This window comes from Stegodyphus dumicola, chromosome 11 (genome assembly GCF_044657685.1).
Source record: "Stegodyphus dumicola isolate Sdum_Otavi_A_Nest chromosome 11, ASM4465768v1".
NCBI classification, from domain to species: Eukaryota; Metazoa; Arthropoda; class Arachnida; order Araneae; family Eresidae; genus Stegodyphus; species Stegodyphus dumicola.
This window is the reverse complement of record NC_140778.1, coordinates 73,704,234-73,724,982: the sequence shown is the minus strand read 5'-3', so window position 1 is coordinate 73,724,982 and position 20,749 is coordinate 73,704,234.

Sequence of the window (20,749 nt, the reverse complement as noted above, 5' to 3'; positions counted from 1 at the left end):
ACTGGTAAATACCAGCTTACAGATATTTTTCTGCGGACAATAAATTTAATTTTCTTGATCTAACAACAGCTGCTCATATATAAAATATAGAAAGACTGTGGAGCTTCACTAAGTGGTGGAATAAAAATTGAAGAGGCACGTTTTACTCTCATCATGAATCTTACTTTGATCAGTTAATATAGCAAAAATCTTTGAGACCTTGGAATGCTTCTTATGCCATATTAAAAGCAATTGAGGAAGCAGGGCAGTAACAAAGTGTACATGAGACATGAAGTTGGCAATAATTCTGATGCCAGCTTGATGTTTAAAAAATGGAAGCTGCAATACTAAAGAAGTATCGTAACATTTTTAAAACTAAGGTTCTGTTTATATTTCAGTTCATTTCGTTGCCATATCACTATGTTTTGATTTTGATGTCCTCCAATTATGAGTGTCTTTTAATTTCTTTTTAAAATATAGAAATGTGTCATTACTCTGTATTAGGTATGTTTTAGTTAATTTCATAAAACTCTACATTACACTTGGACTTGAAAATTTACTGATGTCTTCTCACAGGAAATTTCTAAATCCATAAATGTTTGAGCAGAAAGAGGCTGTGTTGAAGTATGTAAAGGATATTTAACTGATTGATAAGGGTGTTATTTTAATAGGCACTGCATTGTCTAGTAAACACATAATTTATCTACTTCCGTATAATATTTGGCATTGTTCCGTTATCAGGACCTGTTCCGTTATCAGAAATGTAGATATGTATGCATGTATATATGGATGTATGTGTTCATATATGTAAGTACGAATGTATGTGTATACACATACGCATATATGTGTACATGCATACATTTGTTAGTCCGGTCCCGATAATAGAACAGTACCTAATATTTTGCCAGTTGATTTTTTTTCGTACACCTCCACCCATAAGCCACGAGAATATATTGATGAAGCAACGCACCATGTCGCCAAGAAGCATTTACGTGGCAACCCATGATGTCAACAAAAAATATTTATTGTTCAACCCAGGCATATGTATAGCATTCTCCCAGATGGTTTTTCAGTAGCATGACTGCAGATTATGATCCCTCCAATGGGAATTTTAATCTTTTAGCCTAGTGGTGGCCAGCATAGTGCAGTTTTGATTGTTTTCGGCAAAATCTCATATTTAGCATTGAGCATGTAATGTGGCTTGCTTTGAAGACATCATGCACCTCTTTCTTCTTTTTGTTTTTAGAATTTTAATAGCAAGTTTATAATATTCTCAGATGTTTCCTTACCTGAAAACAGATGACTGTGTATATGGTGACAGCAAAAGCACAAAAACATAGACTTATATGTGTGTTATATAGAAAAAGGAGAATATAGAAAAACAAGTGGTAGTGAATCAGTCGTTGCAATAGATATAATGTTTCTTTCCAATGAGGCAAATGAGTTATTACACTTAAATGCCTAATGAACTTACAGGGTATGGATGTCTAGGAATACGAAACGATCAATAACACATATTACAGATAATGAGTAATTTTCTCTAAAGTTCAAGAAATTTTTAAAAAATACCTTAATTCGATTTTTGGTCGTTTTTTAGTGTTTCTCATTCGATTTTGATCTTTTTTTGATGTTTTTTCATGCGTTTTTTGGTGTTTTTCTCATTCGATTTTTGGTCGTTTCTGGTCGTTTTTTAGTGGTTTTTCATTCGTTTTTTTTTGGTGTTTTTTCATTTGAATTTTGGTGGTTTTTTTGGTGTTTTTCATCCGTTTTGATCGTTTTTTGGTGTTTTTTCATTCATTGACTAGGAAATTATTTGCAAAGATTTGTTGATTTCTTTTATTCCGCAATTCGTAAATATTCTAAACGTGACTTTTAATTATTCTACAACAACAATTTATCAAAACGTCGCAATTTAAAAATTCACTACCAAGTGTTTTCAAGTACAAATGTTTATTAACAGCTAACTGATATATATTGATATTTTAATAAAATTGCATATTTATATGTATATGAAATGAAAAAGGTAATAAGAAAGAAGAAGACAAATTTGGCCTAAAAATAAGTTTTCATTGTTCTACAATAATTGTTACACAAAAATAGAGCGTTGGAAACTGAATTGCAGCATGATGTAGAAAAGGAAGTCTTCAGGTCTAAAAATATACAAATGTTTCAAAATTGAATAAACTTTATTTAGAAATATTAGCTAAGCGACTGAGAGCTCTCAGAAAAATATTTAATACGTCTGAAGTGCGTAATTTCTGCAAGGGCAACATGCAAAGCATATTTCCCAATTATTACGATGGCGGGCTTGTTGACTTGTACGCTCCTATGAAATATTTTCCTGGCATACTTCAAGGGCTGTACATGCAACAACAAGAACTTGTCGTCAAGAACTTATTCTCAGAATTCTTTCCACTGCTGTCTACCACAAACAATGTAATAAAAGAATAAAACTGGGTGCAAGCTTTTTTGAAAATTTTACTTTGGCTGCTAAGAAACAAAATTTAAATTTGTACGTAACAGGATTAATGGTTTTGATAATTCCTTGAAAATTGAAACAATATTCTTTAACACCCTCCACAGGTCCTAGTCTTTGGCATTTGATTTTTACACTTTTATTACAGCTTATATAATGTAATTGAAATCTCAATACTTATAAGAGAAAAATCTTCTAACAAAATTCAGACAAAAATTAGCTGACAAGGAACAAAACTTAAAAGGGTACGTAACAATAATAATGGTTTTGATAAATCCATGAAAATTGAAGTAATATTCACTAACACACTCCAACAGTCCTAATCTTTGACATTTTTTTTTACTCTTTTATTACAGCTTGTATAATGATGAGTGAAACCTCTATTTATGAGACAAAATCTTCTAAAGAAATGTAGATCAATATTTTCGTAGTTACTGTGAATGCTGCTGTTTTTGATTTGAGTGTCTATTGCTGGGAATTACTTCCCAGCAATAGAAACCCAAAACTAGCTTATGCAAGTTGGATTCTCAAATACTTCGAAAAATTTAGTTCTTCAAGTTTTTTAAAAAAAATTGAAATTTCTTCATTACATGTATCTGACATAGAAACAAGTTTCACTTCGACGCTGCATATTTATACTGTCATAGTCTTTTAAAATTAGATTTAGTTTGAGATTATACATATTAGGAAAACAATTCACAGCCAAAGTTTTGCTTATCAGGTGTTTCGTATAGAAATGTGCTACATAAATTTTAAACTTAGAAACTAAGAATAGCTTATTTCGGGTTTCCGTTCATTTGTTTAAATCAAACTGCTTTGTCTGTTCTATATACCGAGCGGCGGCTGTGAACTTCCTTGTAGTTCTTTTTTTCCCGCTTGTTTTATGCTCGAATGGTTTTGATCAGTTTGCTGTTCACGACAAGAGAAGATCTTTCAAGGAAGTAGAAGGTTTTCAGGAATTTTAGAAATTTGGTTTAGAGAGTGTTTGACAATGATTCTACACTTCTGAGAACTTTCTCTAGAGATGCATTCTCAAGCATATGCGTAAATGCACATTCTTCAAGTGAAATAAAATTAACAGTTTGAAGAACTTACAATTTTTCAAAAAATAATTCATTTACGCTTTAAAAACCTGAATTATGTTTCATTTAGAAGAAATTTTTCAAAACCCCGACAGGAAAGGTTTCTCATTTAAAGTTTTAAATAACAGTAAAGGCTTTCTGCTAAATTTTCAAATGTTAAAACGTATTGTAAATCTAATTTATTTAGTACTAATGTGGATTTGATAGCAATTTTGTTACATTATGTAACTTTACGAAGATCCGGCCCATCTAATTTTGTGAGTCGACATGTATCAAACTACCTGTTTTCACAGTTGTACCTCTCGGCTGCTGGTGGGGCCCCCACTATAAGCAAAAAGGTTTAACATTTAATTTTCCACGAGTTATAATAGTACAAGAAGCTGCTTATCTATTCTAGCAAATAATCAAAGAAACAAAAACTTCTTTTACTCAGGCATTCAACAGCTATAGCATAGAAGAGCTTTACTTTTTGACGCATTAACGCAAAGGAGTCCAACATTTTAGCTACCCTGTCCCACACAGAAAGAAGATGAGATATTTTGAGACCCACAAATCGTCTATTATGAATGGCAACTCGTGATCTCCAAGTAAGCAAATCACATAATTGCATAGATTTCATTGAAAATTCTCGGATTTCTCTGGTTCGAATCTTAAAAGAAATTTTTTTAATTTCACCTGTAACAGAGAATTTTACGGGTTTGACTGCGTTATTTCAAATTTTCCCAGTGTGCACCACATTTATATGTCCATATGTAACAAGAGCAAATATAACACATATATATGGAGCATTTAAGTGAATAAATGATTTACTTGATTTATTTGGCGAGCCCTCACTGCTTAACGATAGCTGACGACAAAAAAAGTAAAATATGTTTAAGAAACTCAAAAACTTTATTAATTTATGGTTGATTGAATGTAATGACAGCAAATTAGAAATATTCTGATATTTGCTTTTATATTTTTTACATAAAATTTCACTTTAAATTCTAATTGTAATTCGAATGAATCATTAAATTAATATAGTACTCAACCAGTTACAGTTTCAACGTTAAGCCGCGATTAGTTTAAAATTTGATAGCTTTGGTCCAGCTGCTGTCACGTAAAGTGCAACTGCGAGCGATGCTGTGAGTTTTGAATGCTCAAGGTAAGTCTGGAGAATAAGCTAGGTGGTAGAAGGTTCAGCATTCCACCTTACAATTTGGAGAGAGTAATGTATTGATGTCTGTTTCGATTGAAGTGGTTGCAAATCTCCGGAAGTTCTCAAAGAGTATATCCAACGATCTGATTGTCCGAAGTCCTGTTCTTTGATTACAACGGCACTTGAAACTAATGCTGTGACACGACTGCAGTTTTGGGTTCATGATATTCTCTCCATCGATTCCAGTAGAATTCTGGAATTATTTCTGTTACTTATAGATCGTCAGAATTTTCTTTCAACTACCTTTGACCTCTTGGTCTCCCAGCTTATTTCCTCTTGTCTCCAATTTCTGCTCTCGAGAACAGTCACGTCTGTCATTATATACCGTTATTTGCCTGAGGGCTTTATTTCTTGGAGCCTGCAGCTTTTCACTTTTGTGCAATACAGCGCATATCTATCTATTCATCTATAGTTTTGAGACAAATATTTCGAAGCATGAGCAAGGCTGTCAAACAGTTTTTGCCAAAAGTATTTTGAATTTCTTCCATAAAGGTAACGATTTAAGTTACACCTGATTTATTTTTGTTCTAGTATTGCTATTGTTACTGGAATGTCTATCGTTGGTACCACTTCTGCTCATGCCAGTTCTTACAGCTTGTGAATTAAAATTTCGCGTTATTATTAGATTTATTTAAGTTATCATTCATTATACTGTTATTTGAGGATTTCCTGTGTGTAACAGCAGTACTCTCTCGGAGGGAATACAGCTGTTGGATTTACACGGTTATATTTCGAAGTTGGAGTTTTTTGTTGTATTGCCGTTACGTTTGTGTCTTTTAGTTGGTGTTGGTGTATTTAATTATGGCAAAGTACACAAGGGCTATCTGCCTTAGGGGAGGGATGCGTTCGTGGAGGACTTTCTAAGGGAAACTGGCTCGTATACACGTTACACATGGGGAAAACCACGAAAACGCCTATGCAGCCAGCCCGTTCGCGGGATTCGAACCTCGGACCGAACTACCAGTGTTCAGCGACTTTACCGCTCGACCGCTGGTGGGCCCTTGTGTCTTTTAGAGGATTTAAGAATAAGATCACGATAGGATGAAGGGTGGCGACCGAGGGTGTTCGCACAGTTGGTTGTTCCAGTTTACCTGTACAGGGAAGAGCATGTGTTTTGGAGTATAATGCGTCAATAAAAGCCATGTTTCAGTAAATTGTTCTCTAAGACTTAAGTTGGTGAATGAAATGAAACTCAGTATTTTGTTAGACTGAACTGAAGATTTGGGGAAAATATAAAAATCAACAAATTACTACTTTATTTTTCAACTGAAAAACCAGTCTTGTGAAAAACCATTAATGAACATTTCGAAATGTCCTTACAAGTTCTGCAAATTTGATATCATATCGTGAATAGTAGTCACATTCTGTAGATCAAATATCCGAAGTATTTTGCTGGAAACTTGTGTAACAAAGTGCGTACGTTGAGGGAACCAATGAACTACAGCACCAAAATCGGTCCATCCGTGGCAAAACTCTATCATCGCTGTTAACCTGGGTTCGAATCCAGGCAAATGGGTTTGCTAAATGGAAGTTTTTCTCCGTGTGTAATTCGGATATGAGATGATTTCCCTTAGAAGGTTCTCGTTAAAGACATGGTATCTTTAGGCAGATATCCCTTTCCTATTACGAAATAAATCTGTTCAAACCAAAAGAAACGAAAATAATCAATACAATCTACAGAAGTACAATATACCTAAAACCTCAGCTTTGCCATAAAGAAGCAAACTGTTTTTTTTTTCCCCAAAACCTTCTTTATTTTTGTCATTAATCGTTATCTTGGATCTTAGATCGTCGCTTCGTAAGTGCTTTAAAACCGGTGAGGGCCATTATCACTATATTGCTGTCATATTCCCTAGGATCATAAAGGTGAGCAAATAAAAACATGCTATAAACGGAATAATATCCTGAAGTAAAATATGGATCCATATTGGGCAGTGGCTAAAAATTGCGTATGTTATATGAGAAGAAACGTAAGTCGTGCTGAGTTCTCCATCCACGGTGACGAGAACTGTAGGAAAGGTATAACACTGCTCAGCTACAGTTGCAATAATTTTCAGAAACCTACTCAATTATGTGAGTTGCTTATTTCGGAGGTCAAGAGTTAATTAGACTGTCATTAAAACTTATTTGTGTAGCCCAAAATATCTCATCTTTTTCCACCGTGGCCTAGGCAACCTAAGGTTAGATTCCTCTGCATTAAAGCGTCAAACAGAAAAGAGCCTCTGTTCTGTAGCAGCGGAATGCCTGTGTTCAGGGTAGTATTCAAGTATAATGAGTTTCTGTTTCTTCGCTTACCTGCAGGTTAAATATGAAACTTAAATATATAAATATGAAATTGTATTATTGAAGCGGGTAAAAAATTAAATGTTGGATATTATTTGTTATAGTGGGGGACCCACCAGCAGCCGAGAGATAAAATTGCTGAACACTTCCAGATATATCCAGGTCGAGTTACAGAATGAAATAGGACGAAACTTCAGGAAGTTAAAAAAAATGTTAAAAAAAATTGCTGACAAAACTATATTAATACTTAACATGTTAGACGTACAATTCTTTTTAATATTTGAAATTTTAACAGAAAGTCTTTGCAGTTATTTAAATACTAATAAAAAACTTCTTATTGGGGCTTTAGAAAAGCGCTACTGGATGAAACATAATTCAGGTTTTTAAAGCCTAAATCAATATTTAAAAAAAAAAAAAACTTAAATTCTTTAAACTGCAAGTTCTGTTTAACTTGAAAAATGAGCATTTACGCATATTCTTCAGAATGCAACCCTAAGGCAAGGATTTCAGATTTTTTTTTTAAAATTCCATTAATTTATATCAACTGTTAGATCATCGTGACACACGCTCTACATTAAATTTCCGAGTCACGTTTTTGAAAGCGCTTTCAGTGAACAGCAAACCGAAGAAGCAGTTTAATGTATAAAATTACACAATAGAGATAAACTAACTAATACTTTTCCCCTACCCACAGCACTGGTTAAGACTGGCAGCGCAGTTTTATTTAATACAATTAGAACACGCTGAAAAATCGGGGGAATTTTGTAATTTTAAACTACATAAGGCATAAGAAAATGCGAAAAAACTAGTAAGTAACAAGTTGGTTAGAACTTAATAATAAGTATAATCTAAATCTGTAAATTAATTTTAACCCCTTAAATGTGACACATATTCAGTAAACTCACCAGAAATGGAAACCTTTTGACTGTTAAATTTTCTTCTTCATATCAATATAAAAGTCGGAAAATGGTTATTTAGTAAATATAAAAAAAATTAATGTAATAAGTACTATATTTACTACTTTGTGTGTGCGTGATTATGACAAAGCCTCGAGGGCTACCTGCCTAAGGGGAGGAATGCCTTCGTGGAGGGCTTTCCAATGGAAACTGGCTCGTATACACGTTACACATGAGGAAACCACGAAACCGCCCATGCAGCCAGCCCTTTCGCGGGATTCGAACCTCGGACCGAACTACCAGTGTTCAGCGACTTTACCGCTCGACCGCTGGTGAGCCCTATTTACTACTTTGACATCCACATAAATAAGTAATGGATTAATAGACATATGTTATTGAATTGCAGTAAATGAAATATAATTTTGAAGCTAAATATAATATAAACTATATTATTACAACAATATTATTTTCAACATTCAAATTTCACAAATCTTTTACAGTATGATATACACCAAAACACGGTACTCCACAAAAATGCATTTTGTACTCTCTGCATTAAATTCCAGTCTGACGATTTATCCTCTTCCCTCTTTCATCGGTTTTACTATACTACAAAACTGTGGGAAAAAAGATTTTTTTTTTCGTTGGCGGAATATGCTGAAAGTGTCGACCTGTTTCCCGCAGAAAACTTACATTAGGCCGATCTGGTAACTGAAAGTTTGGCTTAATTAATTCAACAGCTCTTTTCCTCAACTGGTGTTCTATATTTTATATTATATTTCGCACCTGAATTATACACAAAGAAGGAATTCCGTAACGCTTGGTCTATGAGATGGAAAAATATTTTTTGGTAATACCATTTACCCCGATTTCTTGCAACTGGCTGGGCTGTAACATGATGATCAACTTTTTAAATACCTCCCATAGTGTTCTTATAGTGATGAACTAATTTGGTTTTCATTCTTATCTTCTAACTAAAATATTTCTGCGGTATAAACTGAAGACATCATGAAAATGTCCTTTTCAACGTGCCCTTTAATAACAGTCACTTTCCCACTTTCAAACGAGAAAGGTCACCTTTCATAGTTTCTTTTTTTTAATCTGATGGCAACTCCTTCCTAATCGTAGATGTCACTAGAACATTCTTGCACCAGTACATCGTCCAACAGTGGAGACGTATAATAATTGTCAGTGATCAGACATTAACTTTTGTCTAACAGTGGTTTCATCAGTGACACAACCACTTAAACAGACGTAACAATATGTTCAAAATCACTATCAAGCTTTACTCCTTCTCTGTGTAAATAATACTAAGAAACATATGCAGTCTTACTCCTGCATAGCCATAAATCTCCACATCCCAAACCAGATCACTTCAGTTGCATATGTCGGATCCGTCCCAATCTAACCTTACAAAGCATCAGACGTTCATCTACAGTCACATTAAGATCTGAAATGTATAGTAAATAAAATTTTTCATTCAGGTGTTTAAAAATTGGCCACATTTTATAAAGCTTTGTATTAACTGATCAACATATTCATTGTTCACAAAACACAGATATTTTTGTCATAACATTACGAAGGAAGGAAGTTTCAACACACTCAGTTTTCGACCGACACATCTCTACAGCTGTCTTCTTTACAATATCTTGTAAAATATGCAAGGCAAGATTAATTTAATTTCGTCTTCATTCATTGAAACCCACCTTTTCTCCTCTGCGTTTTGATTAAAAGGTTTGGATTTGAATACATTGTTGTGCGTATCTATTAGTTTCTGTGCTGATAAAGTGCAACAAATTATTTTCAATAAGCTGCTCATAATATTCAGTGTCTTCTGTGAAATTTGAGGTGTCAACTGTTGCACCTACATGTGTTGATCGAAACGGAAGCCCTGGAGGATGAAGACGAAGTTTATCTAAGCATAACGTTCTTTACAGGAAGAAATATCACTTGCATCATTACTTTCCGTATATTCGTCTGTAAAAATTATCTGTATCCGATCCCGAAGAAGTTAAACTATATTCCTCATCGATGTCTGAATCCGGCAATTCAAAAACAGAAAACGTTTTGGTATCAAATTAACGGAAAAATAACAGAAACTAAAATGTGTGAAAGCGAAACTCTCATTCCGAACACGTGTCTTTGTTTCGCTGAGCAGCTAAACAAGCACACGTCTTCTCCCGACTGAAATCGGTGAAGACATAGGACCAAAACTTCCATCTATTATGAAAGTAGTAAATTAAGTCTTAAATGAATATCCTAAAATGAATCCGAACTTAGTTCAGGCTTTACGAGAAACTACTTTTTCTACTGCTCGATGTCAGTTCGGGCATCAGAAGTACTATACATGGGCGTAGCCAGCTCAAAATACGGGGGGGGGGGGAGTTGCCGGCTACGACTCCTATGGCTTCTACCTATTACAGTATCTTCAAGTATACGGGTAATTATTACGTCACAAATATATTATGTTAATGACAGTTATCTCAATATAAATAATAATTATTTATTAATAATAAAATTTATAATATAATTATTATTTATATTAAGATAACTGTCGTTAACATAATATATTTCTCACGTAATAATTAAAGTTATGTAACATAATTATGGATGTATTTCATTTAGTTAACGTATTTATCGTTATTACCTTACAAGCATATTAAATACATAACTCAGTATTTCTGTTTTTCACCTTAAACGCTTACACCTTCATTAAAACCATTTTAAAAATCATGGTAAAAGAAATGATAAATAACAAAAATAGAATAATGCTAGTAAAAGTACTTCTAGTATTTTACGTTCATTTCTTTTTCGCATGCATAGAAAGAAATGCTAAAAAATTTTTGAAATTCATGTTACTTTTCCCTAATACTCTTATAAAGATAAATAAATATATAAAAATCTATATTTCTATACTTTATGATTACATAGTAAAGATACTGAATTAAATACATAAACGTTGTAAGTGCATCATTTATTTTGGACATAAAATTAAATTGCAATATAAAAAGGTAAAAAAAAAAGAAAGCAAAAATGTTTCTGGCCTTTCATTTTGGTTGGGCAAATAAAATACACTGCTGGCCATTAAAATTGCAACACCAGGAAGGAATAATCAGACACGCGTCAAAATCTTACGAAAGAAAGAAGAGGTTGGGATATGCAACTGATTAGTATTTCAGCGCATTTAGACGAAGCAAGAGGGAGAAACGACATCTGAAGCACTGCATAAAAGAAAAGTTGTGTAGTGGATTTCTGATTTTAAAAGCGCTTTGTAAGGTCGGAGTTTGATCAGAATATCGTGTTATCTCTGGAATAATAAGAAGAAATGCTTATCAGCAAGTGTCGGAATTCGATAGAGGCAGGATCGTTGCCTATCGAAAGTGTGGATTATCGTTCCGTGGTATCGCCCATCGCACTGGTCGACATAAAACTACTGTCATGCGATTATGAAATCAGTGGATTGCTGAGGGTCATACTGAACGGCATGCAGGATCTCAACGCCCTTACATGAATAACGCCCGCGAGGACAGACATATTGTGAGGTCAGCCCTGCAAAAGCGTGCAACCGCATCATGGACCATTAGTCAGGAAATAGGCATATTTGCAGCACATCCAATATCCACTGGTACTGTGCGTCGACGTTTGTAGCAACGCCAACAATCAGCACGGTTACCATTACTTCGGCGTCCATTGACGATGCAGCATAGGGAGACGGCGACTCTGTTGCGCCGAACGATAAAGCTGGATACAGGAGTGGCACAAATCCATCTTTTCAAGCGAGTCCCGGTTCTGTATGAGGTATTCTGATGGCCGTATACGTATCTGGAGGCTTCGAGGAGACCGTATGTCGCCTGCTTGTATTCGATATCGGCTTAGAGGCTCTGCAACTGGTGTGATGCTATTGGATACACGACACGCACATCTCTGGTTTGCATCGACAGTAATTTGAAAGCAGATCGGTACATTTCTGACGTCTTACGTCCGGTGGTTACACCCTATCTTCGAGGCCTGCCAAATGCCATCTTCCAACAAGATCATGCATGACCACACATTGCACGTCGAGTTCTGATCTTCGATGTATTTCTAAGCATACCTGCAAAAAAATTAGAGTTTTTATTCAAAATTTCCTAAGATATACGTGAATTTACATTTTTGAACGTTTCGAAATTTGGCGTATTTATTATAAAGGATAAAAACAAAAATGTGGGTTACGCACTTTGTTCAACTTAATTGAAAGAACGAACGATGGACGTTTTTTCCACTAGTGAATCAATGAAAAAAAATGGAAAGAAAGTAGATTACTATAAATTCAAAATTTCGCCAAGTGATTTGTTCTTGGCGCAAACTGAAAAAAAATGTGACAGGATAAAATTTTTAATTTCTCCATATATTTCCCACCCAAAATTACAAAATTTAATATCTAGGCCTAATTTGTATCGTAGTAATGAAATATGGAAAACAATTGATATGTTATTGAGAAAAAGGCCGATTTTGTTACAAAATACCTATATTAGAACAATGCTACAAAGAAATCTAACACAGTAAATATTGTGAATTTGGTGTGTACTATGCTAGCTCCCAATATCGTTTTTGCTATTTTCAAAAACTGATTGTGTTATGCTTTCAAGAATACATCCGCAGAGAATGGTATGCAGTGAACATGAAATAATGAATTAATAATCACAACACCTTAAGTATGGATGATTTTAAATTAACAATACATTTATTAAAAATCTCTGCAATTAATACACATTTACGGAGCTAGCCCATGAAGAAATAATACTTTTCTCTCTAGGGGAAGAAACTGCTACATTTTTTATATTAAGATCATCACACGAGTGATGTAAGAGGTGTAATCTCATAGCAACAAAAATACAACGCACGTAATAATCTTTTCGGTACTGCTATCAAAATGTAAACAAACTGTATGGATGTAAACGGTACCCTCGAGCCCATTCAAAGTCAAGGCGTTCCTAAGCGTAGAAGAAACGTTGTCATCGGAAGCCAAATCCAATCACTAGGAGGGATTTTCCCCATGTGCGTGGCGCGGTACAGAATGCTTATATAACTCCCGGGTCTAGTATAGATTTTACCCGGCAGCGGAGAAATCTCTAGTAACTTCTACTTCTCAAAATTACTGGAAGGCATATGAGGGGCGGATAAAATTACAGTTACATTTAGGGACAATTTAGAGTAATTCAATTAAAATGCCAGTTACAATTATACACGAAGTAGAAAAATATTTCTAGTTCCTGTATAATTGTAACTGGCATTTTAATTGAATTAATTAATCATTAAATTCTATGTTTCTGCATAATATTAACTTTTTTTTTTTTTTTAACTAGAAAAATTTGTTTGCGATGTCTGGCGACTTTGGGCCATTTCTTGCCAAATTTGTGTACATTGTGCACAGCATTCTCGAAAATGATTACCAAAAAAAAAGTGTTAAAAAGAAAATAAAAAATAATTAATCATTAGTTTGAATACGTTTACTTTTTTCAGAACGTTTACGTGTAAAATATTGTCGCTGCATATGCATGAGAAAGACAGACTTCAAATGCTTTCTCTATATCGGACTTTTCTTCAATACGATCACACCCATTACATGTTCATCCTTTCTATCTTCTAGATAATTTCATATGACCATTTCAGTTTTTAATACCTGGAATTAGTTACCAAATTGTACTTCGTATCAGCTGATAATGCATTCTGGAAAATTAGACAGCTGAACGTACGACGGGGATTTTGTATCAACCCATTGCATTTATAAACGATACTGTGAATGCTCTAAGAGTAGTATTTCCCTCCTTTCCCTTTAATCCAAAGCTACTGCACGGGTTGTATACAGACAAGGAAGGAATATTTTACTGAAAATCGCCTTTTCACAAGTTTATGAAATTGCGAGCGGAGGATCAATCATATTTCCGGAAGCTTTCTCATCGTTTCAGATTTTATTTATTCAACTCATCAATGATGTTGCTGAATGAGTTTAAATTCAGTTTTTAGTAAATGTTTTGAATCAAAAAACATGATTCATTTAGATGCACATTTTTATTTTATTATTTTAGATTATTAAGTGCTGTGGAATATAAGAAATTCCTTCTTTTAAGAGAACATTCTATTTTTCCACAAAAAACAGTAAATAAAGGGAATAAATCGGAGTATTCAATTATAACCATATTGTGCTCTCTATCCGTGGCATAAATTGGCCATTTCGTGCAGGCAGTTGTAATGAAACTGGATCCCAAACTGGCAAGAAAAACGATCTAAACGAATAAGCAAAATATCTGTTCACTTTGATTTGAATTTGGTCAAACTACCATAGCCTGCTGTGGTATCCACTCGCCCAAATTTGCAAGGAAAGATTCAGAAGAATTTTACGAAATCTTATTTATTAATTAAATTTTAAAAATTTTGTTTCAGTTTGCACCAACAATTTTTTTCAAAATATTCTTATTTGTTGAATTGCAGAGATAATGTATGTTTAATATGATATTGTTGAGATATTGTCTACCGAACCCATGATAGAGTATGCGAAAAAAAGCTTAGTCTCAAAAACCCAGTTTCTATCTGTAAATTACAGGTCTGCAATTACAGAGACAGAATTATTTGTATAGTTTTCAAAAGAAGCCTTCAATCCTAATATTGGAAATATCTAATCATAACATTCATATATTCAAAACTTGGGTGTTTTTAAATTCGCGAAGGAATTCATTTCCGGGGTAATGACATTAGATACCAGGGTGCCGACGCGCGAGATCCTACCTCTAACAAAATACAATTAAATATTGAGAATAGATTCCAATATTAACTTAGATAAAAAATCTTAAACCTTTTTTATACTACTATCTTATGTAAATATGATAATGTAATTAAAAGTACAAAATGTATAGAGATGACCGTCTAGCGCATGGAAAGCTGTTAAGCTGGTATGGTACATAAAGGTAAAGCCCCAATCACCCAATGCCACTAAAAGAGCTTATTACATGAAAAATAATTAATTTACTACAATACAGTATAATAAAATAATAGATACGATACAGGTGCAATTAAATATATTTAAGTTTCAGGCACAATACTGCGATTTAAAATTGCCAATGGTCTCTTATTGCTTTCAGTGCTGCAATAACTATAATTATAAATTCTTGGTTAGGAATGTCCCTCATTTTGATAATAAAATATTTGAAAGGATGGCTGTAGAAGGTGCGAAGCTGTTCACTTTCCAACTCTTCATGAATTGCGATATCACGCACATCTTCTCTCCGCCAAATTATATTTAAAAACTATTTTATGATTTCCTATATTTTTCTTTATTGAAATATTTAATTTATAATATATTTGGCGGAGAACAGAGTTCTGCTCTGTTTGTAATGTGTTTCTAAAGGACTTACACGACTAGACCAAGTAATCACCATTTCAATAACAATTGGCATTTTTTAAACTAAAATGCCGAAATTTGCCTGCGATGAATATGTAGAATTAGAAATTCCAATTTACATTTATGAAAAATTTAAACAGGCTTGATTGATAAATAATTGCGTTTAGTGTTTAAATTAATTCCTGAATAAAACGTAACTCTGTTTTACATCTAGGCTAACTTCAGTTTCTGTAAAGACTTCCAAAATTCTCCACTTGCTAACCGTATGCCAAATGAAAACCGTGCTGTTTTAAGCGTATTTAAATAATAATAATAATAAAAAAAAAAAAAACTTACATTAGAATTTTGTTGCAATTTCCTTCAATTTCAATTTAAGTGAACAGTCGTCACTCAGCCGAAATACATCACAACCACCACCGCAAGCATAACGTAGCCACAACCATGAATTTATTGTTTCATAACCACCGTTTTGCCTCAAAGAGACATCGCAGTTTTATTTGAAAAAACTTCCGAAATTATACGTGAACGTTTCCAGTTCTCAAGGTAATTTTTCAGAGTTATATACCACAAAACGGGACAAAAAAACTGGTGGTCAGCAACTTTTCGTATTAAGTATTACATTTGATAAGTTAATTCTTCGTATCAAAGTTTGTTTCGAAAAGTTCGATTTCAGAATTTTCATTCAAACTTAAAATGCAAACCTTGAATTAAAACTCAAAGAATAAATTTGCCCAGTTTTGAATTCACGAAATAACGTAAGCTTGCGCCTCCTTCACTAAATATTAATAATTAATATGTATATATATATATATATATATTGCATCTTGTATATACAGTACAAAGTCCGAAATCCGGACTTGTCGGGACTTCGGCGATTCCGGATTTGGGATTTTTTCGGATATTAGATCATTAATTTAAATCTGGTAAGATGGCATGCAGAAATTATACAATTAAAAATATGAAATCGTAATTTATAAACTAAAGAGAAATTATGATCTCAAGGGTATCAAAATTTACAAAAAAAAAAAAAAAAAAAAAAAAAAAAAAACGTTAATATTTATTTGTTTATTTTATTAAGCATTTCCTTCAATGTAAGTTGCAGGCAGCCCCAGAATTGGAAACTCTTTTCGACATAATCGAAAGTTCAAGCTTAATTTTTCTAAAATTGCCGTAATAATAACAGATTGCAAAAACTAATAAGCTGGATTAAATTAGAAGATTAAGGATCAGCGGAGTATGCTACATAAACTGAAATGCCTTAGAATCAGTAAAGATAATTTTAGTCTAGCTCAATAGCGTCCGTTATACATTATTGGCTGCGTATCACAAGATTGACGACGAAAGCCAAAGTTGTTTCGTTAAATTTGCTCTTGCTCCTACTGCGTACTGAATTAAGCCTGAATTGTATTAGTTATTTACTATACCTACGTTTATTTCTTGCTCATGCTTCAAACTAATCCCAGTCCTGAATAAATAAACTCCCACATATCCTTAAGGCTTTATCTAGGGCCGGCGCTAGACTCCGCCTGGTGCAGTCTTCACAGGTCCTAAATTGTGATACAAAGCGCTTTCTTATGTTCTAAATTTTCACCGCGTCTAAACGCTGGATCCCAGGTGCTTTCCTTAACTCATAAGAAACTTCTCATCCCTTAAATTTGCCGCTCGGTGGTTCCTCTAATTCCAAACATTTCGTCTTCCCTATATTCTGCATTTCGGTGCCGACATATTTTGCCGCCACTTCTGAGTTTATGGTGAATACCATATCAGTTATTCTTAATTAAAATAGCACTAAATGTAAACTTTTGGCCCATGAGTTTCATTAACAAAATTTATTTTTAGCATATGAAAAGAAATTTTTGTTGAATTTTTTTCGTCAACATTTATTAGAGCATTTAAAAATCTATAATCATCGCCGACCGTAATGTTAGCAAAAGAGGTTGCCATACTCTTGTTATTCAGTTACTAATATAATAAAAATGTGATGTATACATCACATGACTTCCTTGTACGAAATAATAAATTATTTTTTTTGCATTTCATTTAAACTTATTGGATTGAATATATCTACTTCGCCGACAGCGCATGAACCCCAATAGAATAAATGCATTCTTTAAAATTCACTCTATTTGTTTACCATAACGACACTCTTGCGCTAGGTTCACTTAACAGTATTATATTTCGTTCATATTAGAATGCACAAAATTTATATAATGTTCAGAATGCACAAAATTTATATCATTTAAAGAATTATCTAATCGTTGCCACATGTTCTATTCAAATACTATAATAAAGCTAGAACGATGTATAAAAGAAATTAAGCAAACAAAACAAAAAAGAAACAGTTTCTCACAGAAGATTGAGTATTTCTTATTCAATTAATTCAGTTCTCACTTCGCAGCAAAGCAAAAATACATAAAAACTCAAAATATTTGTATAAAAAATTACGACACTTATTTCCTCGAAAACATTCCAGAAAGAATTAAGCATGATTTAATTCGCAATAGTAAATGAAGGCGTTATCTTTGTTGTTGCAAAGCTAAGATTCTTTAGATTGGCAACAAACCCACTAGTCTGCTGTTTCAAATGTAAACAAGCAATGGTTGCCATAAAAAAAAGGCTTAGCGGCACTTAAAACAACTTTAAAATTGTTGATAATTCTAAAAATATTGCATAAAGATTTACTAAAGGCATAAAAACCTTAACCGGAAGATAAAAACAACATAATTCAATCATTTTTAAAGCAAAAAATGTACAATTTACAAACATATACGAATAAAGAAACTGAGATCACTGAGCCGGGTAACAGAGTGGATATATATATAAATATATTTATATACGTTTGGTGCGGCCAATTGCAACCAAAATACGAGGTGCACATCTACATATTATAGCAGACCTATATACAAAATTTCCACGTTCTAAGGCTACTAGTTTTTGAGTTATGCGAGATACGTACGTACATACGTTCGTATAGACGCCACGAAAAATTCTCTTCAGAATTCATTTTAAACCAGTTTTATAATTTTTTTGGAGGAAAAGAGTCTTTTATTCTGTTCTTACGTACAGATATCACGCAAAAACATCGTGAAATTTCATTTGATAGCAGTGAAAATGGATATTTTCGTTGAAATATGTTGCCTGAAACTTTTCGCGATTACAATACTTCCTTTTTACTTCGTACAAGGAAGTAAAAAAGTTTCGACATCACTGGATGAGTTATTACTGAAGCTGTCATGTATTGATAAACATGCGACGATGAAAGCAAAATATTATAAATAATGACTCTCCGTGCCGGCGTCAGGGGTATGAAATAGGTGAATGTTTGCTTTGAGATGTATTCCAAGCAGATACTCAACAACGAAGCCAAATTATTAATCTCACAAATTTATGCTTACATGATTATTTTCTATAACGAGTTATTTTATTTAGTTCCTAAGTGAAATTAAGAATCGGAATATTTAAGTGAAAATCTCCACACGTTTTATTATGGAAGGAAAATCAAATGCGCCTTGTAACGTCGTCAGCTATTTTCCCACGGGCTCCCACGAAATCTGGGAAAAGGAGACTTCAAATGGGCGCCAGATGACCACCCTGATGACACTTACGAATTCTTGAGGTCGAACGTGACCCCCAACAAAGTGCGGAAAGCATATTGTTTTTACGAAAGGAGAAAGCTTTCATACAAGTTCTCACGGGTTGTGGAGTGTTCATTGTGTGTATGCGATAGACTGTCGCCAACTGCCTGTTTCTCGAAATAATTTAGATAGACCTCCCAAAAAGACGTTCTGAATTTTCCCACGGAAAAATTTCAGTTTCTCAGGCTGTCAAGACAGTATCTAAGAACAAATCAGCGCCTGTTAACCAATGGAGAGATGCTCCGAAAAAGACGTTTAGCGAATCACTGCAGCAGACGCACAAGACACGCCCAGAAAACCTGGACATAAAAACAGTGAGTGAAAATAATTAGAGAGATTTTAGTCTGAAGTATACGCAGTCGTTGCGTAGAGAAGAGAGAGCCTTTCTCTTGTATTTTACGGCTCTTCCCGAGTCCCTAGTAAGCTTTAGAGAGCCCCTTTCTCTCTTGTGTATTTTACGGCTCGTCCCGAGTCGCTACTAAGCTCTGTCAAGAGCGGAAAAAGAAACCCTCAAAGAAGCGTAGCCGGACTTTTTCTCCGCTACCTCTGTTTGAACTCAAGTGATTATCGTTTCCTATTGTAAACGGACTACTTTGCTAAGCAAACTACTTTGTTATGATAAGCAGTTGAACTTACCTTAAAATTCAATTTGTGAAATTTAACACTTACCTTTATTTACGCTACCAATAATAAAAACCGGACTGTTCTAAAGTCGCTACAGCTAGAAGGTATGTGTTAATTGGTGGCAGCGGTGGGATCGTAAAATCCCAATAGACAAACAAAGACGTGATCGTTTTGGAGAACCGTCCGGTTCTTATCTTCATTCAGAATCAGCCGATTCTAGCAGTGGAAAAGAATTCTTTCGCAGTAAAGTTTGGAGAGTTTAACCAGCAGCTGAAAAGGGATCATCGATGAGAAGCGTTCGTGAAGAATCAACTACTACAAAGACTAGTTCCGGAAGTACCTGGGAAAGAGTGTGAAGTAAAATTCTCCCTCGGGTGTAAAGACAAGACACAAGAAGTCCAGACAAGAGTGAAGTGTTGTGAATTCGCGTTTGGTGTTTACCACCCTTTGTGCAGTGAAAGTGTTTTTGGTGTTTAGTGAAAGAAGAATCGCCCAGTCGACTATTGTTCAATTGGTTTCCTTCTTCGGTCGTTGAATCGCGTGTGCAAATAGAAAAGAAAGGAAAGAAGAGCTGTTATTTTTTTTGTCTGCAATGGGTAAGTTGATATGGCATTATCTTTTTAAAGAGGCATTTTAATGGAGTTTGTCTTTTGTGTATCGAAATTATATGTTTAAATGGTTACTCGTAAATGTTTTGTTTTTGATGAGTAGAGAATTTTATAATAGTATTTTCAACCTTTAGAAAGCACACATCAGTTGTAAATTGAGTCAATAAGTATTGCTCTTTGTGACTAATATTCTTTTGCCTATAAGTATTTAGCAATTTTTTATATACTGCATTAAGTATGGTTATGTGTTAAGTTGCAACAGATTATTTAAGAAATGCTTAATTTACTTAATTTTTTTTCCTATGTTGCTAATGGTACGTATTTTATGTCATACATACCATAAATTGCATTGCTATGTTGTTTTACTGTAGTATTTCTGGATAGTGTGAAACTTTCAGAGTAGACAAACTGGTACCTTTAGTTTTATTTTATTGTATCATTTTAAAATTTTGTCACTGGCAAAATGTCATATCTTGGCAAGGGTAGAAAGCAAGACCTCATAAATCTGTCTCTAGAATTAGGTCTAGAAGTTCCCCCAAATGCAAAAATACAAGATCTTAAAAACCTCATTGTACAGAGCTCTCAGTATG